The sequence below is a fragment of the Cheilinus undulatus genome, linkage group 5, assembly GCF_018320785.1.
Source record: "Cheilinus undulatus linkage group 5, ASM1832078v1, whole genome shotgun sequence".
Taxonomy (NCBI): Eukaryota; Metazoa; Chordata; class Actinopteri; order Labriformes; family Labridae; genus Cheilinus; species Cheilinus undulatus.
In genome coordinates this window covers 21,791,436-21,806,134 of record NC_054869.1, presented here as the reverse complement: position 1 = coordinate 21,806,134, position 14,699 = coordinate 21,791,436, and the positions used below count along the sequence as shown (strand labels likewise).

General features: G+C 40.4%; 1 protein-coding gene across 1 annotated transcript in view; it reads right to left on the bottom strand.

Annotated features, from left to right (window-relative positions):
- setbp1 (SET binding protein 1) overlaps positions 1–9,942 on the bottom strand; it is a 63,942-nt gene extending 54,000 nt beyond the window's left edge. Inside the window, exon 1 of the mRNA XM_041786802.1 lies at positions 9,145–9,942. The gene's annotated coding sequence lies outside the window, so the exon portion shown is untranslated. The remainder of the gene's footprint in view (positions 1–9,144) is intronic.
- Positions 9,943–14,699: the final 4,757 nt, after the last annotated feature.

The following is a 14,699-nucleotide window of genomic DNA, read 5'->3' as shown; positions in this document are numbered from 1 at the left end:
TGAATTATCGGCAAACATTTCTGCAGATATTTACAACCAATATTGCTGGTGTCAGGCCAAAACCTGGTATCTTCTTTTTTCAGTTTTTTTTTCCTTATATCAGTGCTACTGGTCACCCTTTGCGACGATCAGTGGATTTAACTTGTAACAAGTGTCCAAAAGATGCTATGCCCATTCATTGTTAAATCAACTGAAATATTCAGCACTCTTTTCGATCTCTGAAAAGTGGTGATTTTGGAGATACAAGGTTTAGGCCTGACACCAGCGATACATTGGCTGAAAAATTTCAACCATATGAATGAATATGTTTGGGACCAGCAGAGCCAGATCAGCTGAAGTCTTTGTTCATCCTCATTCCTTAGATTTTATAGTGTGCTTTAAGGACTGAAGGTCTCAACCACACTTCTGTATATATGGCATCAACATTGGTATCCCTAAAATGACTTTGTAAATACAGGCATATTGGAATTAAGCAAAAATCCAATATCATGCATCCCCAGTTTTTTTCTGAATATTACCTGCTGGTTTCTCATATCTGATCATCCTGTATTTATGGAGAAATGCTACAACAGAGCTGGCGGTAAAAAGCATGGGTAAAGTCTAGGGGGAAAACTTGGTTCCTACGTGGTGATCACCCCAAAAATTTGGGGAAATTTTCAGTTTGTGTATTTGTGAATACCACAGTTCAACCGATGATTCAGCTGGCTGATTTAAGCCGGCGATTATGGCCTACTGAAAAACATCATTAATCGACCAAAAGTTGCCCAACAGATAAGAGCAAGAGCTGGTCATAGTTTGATTCATGACTTCACTGTTCAGAGAGATAGAGGAGAGAAAATGTGCATGCAGGGTTAGAGGATATCAGAGAGGCACATTTCCAGTGACTCTTACGACGGTGCTTACCTACTACCTACAGATAAAAATAAATTCATAATTTGTAAAAACACTCACTGACCACTTCAGTAGACACATCTATGAAACGTAAGGCCCACCAATAACATCTCTACCATGGATTTTACTTCAATAAATGTATGACTAAATGCTGACACTGTCACAAGATGATTCATTCTTCTTTACTGAGATGATAGTGAGTGTTGATGTTGTTGTAAGAGGTGTTCCTAATATTTTGACCCTCTGGAGCATGAGTGGGGTTGGCAAAATATCACAGACTCCTCAATATGAAGCTCCTTACAAAACCGGTATCTATACTGCCACGGGTAAAATTTCTGCCATAGTATGGATTTTTGTAGCACCGTCATCATCGTTGTTGTGGCACACATGAGGCAAAATGATGTTGCTGCTACCGTAACAGAGACAGACAGTGTTGGTCCACCAGTGGTAGTTCAACTCTGTAAAGACTTGATTTATGTTAAGTTTCTCAACCACTGCCACTTCAAATCCATGGGATGTGTAGGCAGAGTCCCCCATCATGCCTTTGGGCAGAGTGTTTAGATGTGTACAGTGATCCCTGCTGGGGTTCCATCACTCATGTTTCTGGTGGATTGTTGTTTTTGATATGTGACACATTTGCACCATGAGTGAAGTTATCAATAGAGTTAGGGTTCACACCTTTGACTTTAGGTACTCCTAAAGGACAAATAGTGTGTATTCTCCATGTGCCAGAGGAGACCCAACCTGCCACAGCTATTCCAAGAGTTAAAGTCATATTAGTATCCATCAAATTTTTCCTCTTTATTTGACCTTGTTAAAGATGTGTGACTTCACCTGAACAACCTGGTTGGAGATCTATTTTCTTGATGTTCTTGTCACTGAGAAAATATCATATTTTACTATACAACTACTCAATACTTAAAGTAAACTTTACATTCAATACTTTTCTTTTTACTTGGGTAGATTTCTAGACTAGTGCTTTTACTTGTACTTAAGTACATTTTAAGCAGAGTAACTGTACTTTCACTTGAGTACAGGAGTCATGTACTTTTTCCACCTCTAGCTGTGGTGATAAACAAGGTCACAGAGTTAGTTGTAGACTCTTTAGTAGCGTAAAAACAAAGTTTAATCAATGATAAAAATGGTACCATGAGCAATTCTTCACAATAGCAGTCCCTTGTTTTTTTCCATTTGTACTTGTATGTCAGGAAATGTAATGTCAGTTCAACACACCTCAGCAAAAGACAAATAAAACTTAAAACTACAGGTCAGTTATAAAGACGTGCATACAGAGAGATTTTTAAAAATATTTTTCAGTGATCTTATGCACAGATATGACTTCAAAATGCCATCACAGGTGTTTTTAGGGTAAGAAGGGGCTTGTAACCTCTAAATATGCATTTAAATGCACAAATCTCTTTTAATTTTGCAATACCGTGTTATAACACCATGATAATACTGTTGCTGCAAAGTGTAGGCCCAGACCTACCTGGGAGTTTGGCAGTTAGTCTGAAAACATACAGTATGCTTTGGAATTTGGTCAAAGGTCACATCCAGTACAATTTATATTGTATTTGCATTCGATGAGCTCAATTATGCAAAACCATGACACTAGTTCGTTGTAATAACAGGGTAAGTATTCAAAGTTTTACAGGGATAACTAATACACAGTGAGTCCCAGCTCAGTCCCTGATCATACAGTGCCGACATGACCTTTTTTGGTCCTCCAGGATCCTCCCTGTCCCTAATGTCAGCACGGTGACTCTGCCTCATGGCATGTGTGAAAGCCACCCTGTGTGTCATGTGATCGAGGACAATGACAGGAAAAAGAGACAGCTGCCAACCACAACATCATACACACGTGAAAAACAGAGGATACCAATCCACTGTGGGTAGTGCTCTTTGGACTTAACCAGTGTGACAACAAAATGGCGTCACATATTAGCACCATAGTCAGACTGGGTCATTACTGTTCAAACTACTTAGCCTGGTCATGACTGTTTCTCCTCCATCCCTGCTCACTGCACTAAGCTGTGTTAGTTCTCTGTTAGCTGAGGGTTTATGTAAGACTGACCCCTCCTCGGGCCTCCCTGTCTCCCCTCTCTCACTCTTAAACACACACACACACCTCGACCAGCCTCAGACAGCAGGGTGATTGTAAGAGGCCAGGCTCACTGCATAAATAGCTTTATTATGTTCTCAAAAACTAGCAGCGCTAACCAGGCAGCTTCCCTCTCAAATAGCATAAGGTCGCTCCCTGTGCTGGATGTGAGAGGCTGTGAATGAGACACTCTAGCCTGTCCTTTGAAAACAATTATGATAAAGCATCCATAATGGAGTGCAGACAGACAGAGCAGAGATGGGAAATGATATGGACGAACAGACAAAACAGACCAAGTGTGAGTATGAGAGTAGAAGAGAGAGACAGAGAGAGAGAGAGAGAGAAAGAGACAGAGAGGGATGGCAGCAGAAACACAACCTTTTAAGGCTGCATACCCAGCAGCCCAGTGCCTGAGGTAGACTCACAAATAGCTCATGGATGCTCATACGCACACAGGCTCGCACATTCACACATCCAAAAGCACAGCAAACGCCCGTGTGATTGCACAAGGTGAAGAGCCTTTTTTTCTGTTCTCCTTTGATGTAAGAGTGGAGTAGAGGCTTGACTGGCCCTGGCAGAGGATGAGTATCTCACAGGGATGATGAACATTGTCTGTCTGCCATTTTCGTTTCTCATTTATCTCTTTTTCTCTTTTATTCTAGCCCTGTGGTGAAGGGGGCAATCCCGTAAACCAATGTTTCTAAAAGGATCCAATCTTTGGTTGCAAACAAATCAAAAAGCCATGTCCCCAGACTTCTTCCAAATCCAGTGGAGGAGCATGACTTTTCTGACTCGGAGTCTATTAGTCGTCTGCCTCTGAAAGGAGCAAGATGAGGGAAGCAATCTTTTTTCCTCCTGTCCACATCAAAGACAAATTCTGTTTTTTCAGTGAACATTATGGACTAGTTTGATACGAAATAGCAAATAAAACCCTTACTTCTCCCCTGCTCAGGCATGTGTTCAGCTAGAAGGACAATCATAAAGCAGCATGTGCGGCAGCCGTAATAGAAAATGATGGTCTTGTGCAGTCGGGCACGCACGCGCTCCTCTGGATGAGCCATATGCCAGGTAGCACTAAAACCATCCTCACCTAACTACCTCGGCACAAGCAGATGAATGTTAAACCATTTTAACTGCAGCAGAAGCCACAAAATGGCTGTCAGCAAAAAAAAAAAGAAAAAAAAAACACCTCCCCTTCTCCCCAACTGTCTTCCTCCTTCCCTTCACCACCCCCCAACCTCTGTTCTCTCTCCTCTTCTCTGTGCTACCTCTTTCCTCTCTCCCTCCCTCCCTCGCTCACTCTTTCTGTGCGCTCTGCCAAAAGGTGCTCCAGTGCTGATATTCCGTTAAGAGCGCCTGCCAACAGTTAGATTTGTCCTTGGATCCCGTTCACATTCCCTCCTCCCCCTGCTCTGTGATCCTGTTTCGACCTGAGGTATCCAGCTCAGAAGGGGGATACACCTAATCGATTTCTCATGCTTTAATTTAAATGTGGCATGGGCATCTCATTACCTAATAGAGGTTTAAATAGCCTGCTTCATACTTTTACACCACAAAAACAATGCTGCCAGAGTTTCCACTTCAAAAAAACTGTTAACGTGATTGATGGTTTCAATCACCTCTATGATCCATCCCTCAACCTCCATTTCCACCTGGCCACATACTTCTCTTTCAATTGCTTCTGTATCCTCACCCCTTGTTCTTCGTTTCCATCCAGCACTCATTTCCTTGCATCCTTTCCCATTTATCCTGAAGCCCTGACCATTTTTCCACACTTTCCCTGACTCACTCAGCCTTGTCTATTTATCTTCTGGTCCTGTGGTTGTGACTGAGGTTTCTGGGGGCTACTGATAACAGCAGAGCACTGCATTTCACTCTCGAGACCTCACCTTCAACCGCACAACCAAAGCATGGACATCAGTTCTGACCAAGCAATTCACACTGAAACGGATCAAGATAGCGATAAATGTAAGAATGGAGTCCTCCTGATTCTACCTGGACAACTACCTGCAATAAGGAAGCCACTAAAAGAACAGCATGTATAAAAGTTGTCAATATCTTTGATACTTTTTCAATACTAAAGCAGTGGTTCCCAACTGGTGGGTCGGGGCCCAACAGTGGGTTGCAGCGCTGTTTCCAGTGGGTTGTGATTGTGTGCCAAGAAGAAATATGCAGCAAAAACTTCCATGTATTAAAGCCCTAAGAGGACATAAATTTTTTCTTCATTTTCTAGCGTCAGTAAGTAAATGAGTCTTTTTTTGAAAGATTTCAACTTATCAATCTCCTTCTCCTGGATGACAAAGCTGGTTTGCTGAAGATAATACATAAATTCTTCAAGAAATTGCCAAATTTCCATACTGTGTTAGAAAAATTGACTAAAATAAAATGCATGCATTGTTGTCTTTCCATAACAATGCTCTTTTTTAAAGATATTTCTTTCGTTCTGTTTCTTATATTCCATTTTTGTTCCAAACTGTAACATTTTTCGTTAAATGCAATATTGAACATTTTGAAGAATTTGGGTCTTAATTTATCGAAAGGAGGTGGAGGTGGATCTTCATGCCTGGCCAGTTGAGAATCGCTGGTCAAAGGCAATACAATCTCCATGATTACAAGGACTGATAGTGTGAAAAAGTACTGACACTAGGGATGCCTGATATTATCGATATGATATTGGTACCTGAAAATATTAAAATTTCTGCTGATATTTAGAACTGTTTTTTGGCTATTAAACCAACCTATATCTTGCTGTAAATATTAGCTGTACACACAAACAAGCTGTTGGAGTTTCAGGCTAGACCAACAGACCTACGTCAGCTGAAGTCTATTTCTTTATTCATCATCATCCCTTACTGAGGTTGTTATGATTCTGATACCAGTATTGGAAATACGTCCGATACTGCTTAAAATCCAGGTACTGGTATCGTCAAGTACACAGGTTTATGCACCAATCCAATACCGTTTGGTTTAGCTTTACATTTTGCTTCATTTAGCCATGCTAAATGTTAGCACAAATAACCAGAAATCAATTCTTCTTCATTGCCGGAAAGCACAGCATGCATCTACTACCGGTTCAAGAGCAGAAGAAGAACCAAAGGACCCGCTGCAGCAGCAAAGACTGGTGGCTCTGTAACAGTTTCTCTATGAAACTGTGATCGTTAAAATGCCTTCCAGACCGGCTCTGTCGTATGCTATACATTATGATTCTATTTGTTGAGCCATGTTCTGAGTCAAATATAGGTCTGTAATAATTCTGTAATAATTTGCTAGTCTGCACAGTCAGTCCAGAAAGTTCACACTGGTATCAGATCAGTACTGGGTATGGGCCAATACCTCACACCCTGGTATTGGAATTGTATCAGGAAGGAAATGGTGTCTGAACATCCCTATTCCTTTCACTTTAAAGTGTGTTTTAAGGACTGAAATTTATGAATTTTTTCATCTTTAAACTATAAATTGTGTGTTGAAAGGACAGAAGTTTTTGGTCTGAACTACATTTCAATATTGGTATCCACTAAAATTAATTTGTAAATATCGGCATATTGGCAAACATCCAATATTGTGCATCCTTAACTGACACTCCTACACACTGTCTGAATTGCAAAAATATATTGGCAACCTTACATTCATAAAACGTTGCCCTTCTATTTGTGCTTTTTATGCATGAGTTTCCCTGCAATTTGTGTTAATTAGAAACAAGAAATCTGCTTCTATCCTCTACTAGTGTTGACACTAGGGGTTGACTAGTATTGTTTTTTTAGGGCTGATACCAATACTTTCACTTAGAACCAATATGCATCTATTATGACATGCAAAATGCAAAAAATGCAGGAAAATTTTCAATTTCGCCCTAGCTCTGCCAGCATGAGAAACAGTACAGAGCAATATAGTAGTCACAGAAAAACAAGAGGTGATGTCATACGCTCACTGTGTCACTGACTGGCTGCTATTCATGTGACATCTAGCCAATCAGACTGTGTTATATACAGGACATTTGGTTAGACTGTGGAGAATGAAAAAAAAGCCATAGGAAAAGACACACTTTTCAGTGGAACCAAAGTAGCACACCTCTTGATTAACTTTATCGATGTTCTATAAAATAAAAGGCTAATTCGTCAGAATGCCAAGTATCGGCCTCAATATTCAATCAGGTCGATGATCGGTCTATCACTAGTTGACACGGGGCGAGAAAGGTATCAATATGGTTTATTTACTAGAACTGTATTAAAGGTTAAAATTCCTGTGTTGTGACCCTAGCATGTATGCTATTAAGAGATGTTTCAATGGTCTTTTTTCAATTTCCAATACATTCTCAATAACTGATATTGAGTATTTGCTACAGATGCACAGATTGACAAAATCAGGGCAATGTTTAACAATTTAGCTGAGGGCTGATTCCAACACCAATGCTTTTTTTCATTTTGTCCTCTTTTAAATTAGCTGAGATCTGATGAATTTAAATTTTTGTTAGTGGTCTCTTTTTTAGAAATATCACTAGGACAAGTTTTACAAAGAGCATATTGCTGTTTTTTCCAGAGACAGGGATGAGTACTGTAATCTGGTACCAACGTGGTACCGGTACTAACACATCCAATACCTACTGGACTGAATTACAACACAGATATTGATACTTCGTTTTGATACTCTTCTACTGCAAATGAAAGGCAAGAAAAAACATTACAGAATTTGTGTGAATTATGTGCAAAGTTACACCGGATTCCCTTTCTTATTCCATATTTAATCTCATTAAGATATTTATGCAAATCATTTATAATACCCAGACAGCTTTGATGCTCCCACTGACTTTCAACATACTTTTTTCTCACTCAAAAGTATCAATTCAGGCACTGTTTAGGCACAAGGTCTGTTTTAAAAGTATCAATTTAGCACCAGTATCAGAAAAAAAAAGATACCCAACCCTACACAGAGATGGTGTAAGACTCCCACAGAGTTTGTCTGATAGGTGACTTCTTTTGCCCAATGAAAACCCCTTTCTTGAACCAGTGGTTGGATGCACAAGCATATTAACATTAAAATGATACAACACAACAGTTTAGTAACTGACCTTGGTAAGCCATGCCATATTAATTGCTGATGGTATGACATCTGTCAACAAGGATGATATCAGGCTATACCGATGTTCAACATACCAGTATCAGGTATCTGTGCCAAACCAAGCCAAACCACTTGCACTCCTACTTGTAAAACATTGCAGATACTGTTCTTTGTATCATTTTACAGCATAATACTAGCCCCTTATAATGTGCGTACTAGGCCATCATATCAGCAGTTATAGCAGTTGATATTTCACAAAAATGAGAAACCATGCACTGCTACATTATCAAGAAATGTGATTAATATCATATGAAAACAACCACTTTAGTTATTCTACAAACAACTGGAAAAACTCAAGTGAGAAAAAACTGGGTTTGTTTTGGCTTAAAACTTCCAAATCCCTTGGCACCAGGCAAGTATCCATCACCAGACTCTGTATCTCATCCAGAACAGGCAAGAAAAAAAAAAACATCCAACCACAAATTCTGAGTATTCAGGTAAACATGACATAGCCTATGACACACTGAACGAGTCAACACCATCTGCCAGCATGCTACATGTCACGGACTGTTCTGCTATGTGATGGACTATCAATGTCAATGAACATGCAGGAGGTCCACCTCTGTAGAAAAACAGAGCTAGGCCGTGAGCAGCAGTGCGTGAGCTGCTCCTTGATCAATGTGTAGTGGACACTTTATCCCATTGAACTAATTAGCTGTTTTATTTTACTGCCACCTAATTAACAAGGTCTCACACCCAGTTATGATAGCAGGAGAGACCGAGCCTTACAGCATTGTTTGGGATTGTCTGTGTATACGTGCGAGACCGCGCGTGCTAGACTGAGTATGTCGGCGCGTGCGTGTGATAAGTCGAATTTGTTGGCATGTGACACGAAGAAATTTCACGTTGACTATTACATGCAAATTAGAGAATATAATAGCACATGCATGATATGAGTAAAACGTATGTGAAGTTAGCATGAAAAAAAGCGAACATGTAAAGCAGACACACGGAGGCACATGGGTGAAAACATGAAAACATTTAAAGGAGAGGTGTATTCAGGTGTGGAATGTGGCCAGTCAACCGGGACTACTTACCCATATCTAATGTTGTCACACACTCGGCTCTAACGTGTAAATATTTTATCAAGATCATTTACAATCCATTTAGACACATTTTACACAAGCGACGGATGGGATGACAGCCTCCCGGGGAGCTGTCAAACGGTGCCACAATCTATGGATATATTTTTTGACAGAAAACCCCGAGGAAAATGGCGTCAACGGGGCTTTGGGAACGAAAAAAGGCGAAAATGGGATTTGCAGCCGATCTGATGACAGTAGCGAGGAAGGTAGCCGTACAAGGGAGAAAAAAAATCCAATTGGAAACTTGGCGCTTGTGTCCAATTCCTGTCAGATAGAGGATCTTTTGAGGCACCGGAGGATTGACTCGTGCTGTGGAGATCCGCGGCGGTGCAGAGAGGCTCTGGTGCCCTGCAGGATCGCTGGTCACTCGGGGAGCTGCACAGCGCTCAGATCCCTCGCAAATCCGCTACTCGGCTGGTGAGGAAAGGAAGGAGGAGGGGGGAGCAGGACTATTACTGCAGTCAAAACAAGCCCGCATACGACTACAAGCCCAAATCCAGCGGGAAAATGTCAGCGACAAGACCGCGCTTTCCGCCGTCAGTTCACGACACCGAGGATCCGAGGAAGGAGACGGTGGGTTAATCTCGCTTTCCTCCGCTGGTAGTAACAAATCAGAGTTTTCTTTCCCTCTGTCCCTCTCTCTCTCTCTCTCTCTCTGCTTTTCCGATCGGTGAATGTCAGGTCCCGGAGCCTGGTGTCTGGTAATGATCTCACCCAGCAGACTGAGAGCTGTGGCGGAGCCGAGCAGAGGAAGAGGAGAGGAGAGAGGAGAGGAGGAGCGACATCGCCTCCACCTGGCAGCATGGACGCTTAACGTGTCTCCTTTTGCAACCTTCCCATAATTCCCAGGGCTGTCTCCTGTGGGACTGTAGAGCAAGGTGGGAAAGCAACATCTGGCCTGTTGTTTTCACTTAGTCACTGCTAGAACATGTCGGTGTTTTGCATTTATAAACATGTTAGGATGCGAACCAGAATGCAGAGCTTTGGCGAGGTTATGAAAAAACTGATATATTGGTGTAACATTAGATATGTAGTTCTTTTTTAAACAACTTCTTCCCAGGCATAATATTAGTCTTGTTTAGGCTGCTCCCAATGCTTCTACACTGCCACATCAAAAGGCTGAATTAAAGATTTTCAGACTCCATTTAAACATTTATGTACCACTTGGTTAAGTCCAATGCAGAACCAGAAAAAGAAAAAAAGAAAAATAATGAAAACATTTTATTTCACAATGAAATGCTGCAGTTTAATTCCGCTTTTAGGAATGGTGTACTTCTTTACTTACAAACCAGCAATACATGTGGCATTCAACACATTTCTCCCCTCAAATTTTAACAAACTTGCAGTAAACTAGTAGAAATCTTTATCCGGCTTGTAAGATTTGTAAAACAAATAAGATCATGTTATACTAATTTTGTTATCCCCTTGAATCTTACTGAAATAACTCAGCGCTAAAAGCCAAGAGCTTATGAAGTTATTACAATACTAATTTTAATTTTTTTGCGCATATCAAATATGCCAGTATATCCAAACCCATTTTAGCTGACACTGATGCCGCAATGATATATATACCAATATATACATAGCTTTTTTAAAATGAAGAAACACATTGTGTTTCCAGTGAAAAGAGAGACTCAATGAGGTAGAGCTCAGAGAAGATTGAGCGAGTAGACAGTCTGGCAGAGGTGGAAAAACTACACTACTATTGTATCAAGCAAACGTACAATTACTCTGCTTAAAATTTACTTAAGTAAATATACTTGTCTATAGTTCTACCCAAGTAAAAGTAAAAAGTATTCAATTTAAAGTTACTTTAAGTACTGAGTAACTACTGAGGAGTTGTGCAGTAAACTATGATATTTTCTTATTGGTAAGAACAACAAGAGAATAGATCTCAAACCAGGTTGCTCAGGCAAAGTCACACCTAAAGTAAAATCACACCAAAATTGGCAGTGCCAATTAAACTCATAGAGTTAAATTTGACACTTTAGAAGTGTCTTGGCTCACAATACAGAAAGTTAAACTAAACTTTTGAAAGCGTTAAACATTTTACAATATGACTGAACTGCATCAGTTAAAAATCTGTGGAAAAGCGGGTGTCCTCTGGAATGAATAAAACAGAGAGTCAACCTCATACAAGACAAATCATACTGATGAAGAATTCATAGTATACATCCTTTAAAGTCCCTGTAAAGTGAAATCCAACCTTTTTGTCTTAACACATTATATATGTTGGAATACTGAGATCTATGTGTGACTGAGTGTTTGATTTAGACCGTTGGGAAGTTGTTCACCTCTTTCCTGGCTTGGTTTTATTTGAGTGGGGCAAAAATCTGATCTCATGACATCACCGGTTTTGATGTGGAATTACCCCACCTCCCCTAACATTACAACAATATAAAATCCCTGAACAGTTAATCTCAGTACAGTCTGTTAACAGCCAGTTACATGCTGTGTTTTTGTTCATTGTGGGGTAAATTTCTTAAATCTATCAGCCACAGTGGCCTATGGGTCATTAAAAGCATCATGATGGAGAGATTTGTACCAGAAAACAGTCAATTAAATCCCCAACTTCTGTCTCTGCTCTGGCACAGAGCAGAGACAGAAGCTGGGGACAGGGAAGCTATAGTCTGATAAGAAGCTGTAATCTGATAAGAAGCATTTTTTTATTTGAGTGGATCTTATTACTTATGAGTGGGTGTGGCTTCACCTCACTTAACCAATTCACCCACACCATCCTAGGGCATTTTACTGCCTAATTTTTCATGATTTTGAAGCTTAATTTTATCAACTTAGAGATGTTGTTCATGACTGAAATTTGGCCTGGAAGTTCATAACACAGTGGCCTGTCATACAACTAACCTAAAATAGATATATATATTTTTCATCACTTTACAGGGACCTTAAAGTAAGAGGCAGAATCTCTAACTCAGTGGATAACTTCATTCCTGGTGTTTCTCACATAAAAAAACAACAATACATCATCAAACATCAAGAAACATCTTAAACACATCTAAACACTCTGTCTAAGGGCATGATGGGGAACTCCATCCATCTAGATGGGGGGGTGGGGGGGCTCAAGAGTATGTACATTTTGCCGATGTTTAAGGCTATTATCTGTCCATACGATATCATGCTGATAATATTGTGCATCCCTACTTTTTTTCTTGAAACTCTATCATCATCAAAAGATTTAGTCCTCATAAAGATAGAAGTAGAGTTCACAAGGTTGCATACAGTAACACACAGCAGTAATGGGCTGCTATAGTACTGAGACTTTTAAAACAATACACTGCACTGATACTTTTAATCGCAAGCAAAAACACAGACATAAACACACCAAGCACAGCAAGTTCTTATATCGTCAATGTGGCACAGCAGCAGGGGAAGTGAAAAAGCAACAACACCCAAACCACTGATTGCAATGCAGATCTCTAACAACAAATTTAAAACTGAGCTGAGTATTTTCATGCTACTGAGCGCATAATCACAAACACCACCCCGGCTAATGAAATACCTCCCAGTGGGTGCTCCACACGTGGGCTTTCACACACAAATATCCATGCGCTCACACATGCCAGGGCTGAGTAACAGCTAACTGTGGGGCACTAAGCGAGAAAAGGTCATCTGACATCATTTGCATCACTTGCTAATGTTAAAGGATGCTTTCCATACAGGGAAGGTCAGGGTTTGCATGGAGACACAATATAAACACAACTTGTGTCAATGATGAGTTAATGGAACAACTGAGGATCACTGAGGTTAGGCTGATGTGAATTTTCCATCACACTGTAATCTGACATCTTAAGGGGAGAGCACCAACACAAATAGATCCTCACATTAATCTTCCTCTAATCATCCACACACCCACACTGTCTTCCTCTGAAACAACGTGTCAGTGGATGGAGTGTGTTGTCTCACTGAACACATGTTAGATAAAACTTCATTACACTGTTCCTGTCACATACGCCATCAGCAGTCATCTCGGTAGTTGTGGTTTATGGGCAAAGCTTTTCTTATTATGACAAAGATGATAAACTATATTTATAGATTAGCCCATGGGTCGCAGAATCTTTCATGTAGAAACTCCCCACAGTATCCTTTATGATTTAAATGTTAAATTATGACTCAGAGAGTTCAGCATTGTAGTAGCTCCTCTTACTTCTTTTTAATCCCATTTCGTTTGAGTAGGAGGAAACTTAATTTAGCTTTTAGAGTGTCAGTGTCTAAACTATTCTTTAAAACTATTTGGAATGCGATTCATATTTTGTGATCAATGTTCACTGTGGTTTTTTTGTAAATATGTGCTAATCTAATTTTAATATGTTTAGAACAGACAAGGCCTCACCCCCTGAGATTTTTAGCATCCCCAAAAATCTCTAGGTTGTACATCAATGGTTTAGGATGGTTAATTATTGTGATGCACCAATTGGACAAAAGTATTTGGTCACACCTGTTAGTTATTGAATGCAGGTGTTTCAATCAGGCCTGTTGCTCAGGTGTATAAAAGCAAGCACCTAGTCATGCATTCTCCAATTGCAAACATTAGTGATACAACATGGGTGGCTCTGAAAAGTTCAGTGGCTTTAAGCTTGGTACTGTGATGGACGCTACCTTTGCAAGAAGATGATTTGTGAAATTTCATCCCTGCTGGATATTCCACTGTCAACTGTAAGGATATTATAAGAAAGTGGAAGTGTTTAGGAACAAAAGCAACCCAGCAATGAGGAGGAAGACCAGGTAAAATCCCAGAGAGGGGTCATTACTGCAATGCGCATGGTGTGTAAAAATTGCCTACGCTCTCCTAATTCCATGTCTGAGAGTTCCGAACTTCTATTGGAATTAATGTAAGTAAAAAAAACTGTCCAGCAGAAGCTTCATGGAATGGGTTTCTATGGCCGAGCAGCTGCATGAAAGCCTCACATCACCAAGTCCAGTGTCAAGTATTATATGGAGAGGTGTAAAGCACAGTGGCACTGGACTATGGAGCAGTAGAACATGTTCTGTGAAGTGACAAATCATGCCCCTCTGTTTGGCAGTCAGATGGGCGAGTCTGGGTTTGGCGGATGCTGGGAGAATGTTATCTGCCTGACTACATTGTGCCAACTGTGAAGTTTGGTGGAGGTGGGATAATGGTTTGAGGCTGTTTTTCAGGGTTTGGGCTAGGCCCCTTATCTCCAGTGAAGAGCAACCTTAATGCTTCAGGATACCAAGACATTGTGCTATGCCTCCAACTTTATGGCAACAGTTTGGGGAAAGCCCTTTGTTAAACATGACTGTGCCCCAGTACACAAATCAAGGACTAAAAAGATATGGTTTGATGAGTTTGATGTGAAAGAATTTGAGTGGCCCACACAGAGCCCTGACCTCAACCCCTTTGGTATGAGATTGCAAGCCAGGCCTTCTCATCCAAGATCAGTGCCTGCATTATAAATGCTCTACAGAATGAATTGGCACAAATTCCCTCAAAACCACTCCAAACTTGTTTGGAAAGCCTCCCAAGAAGA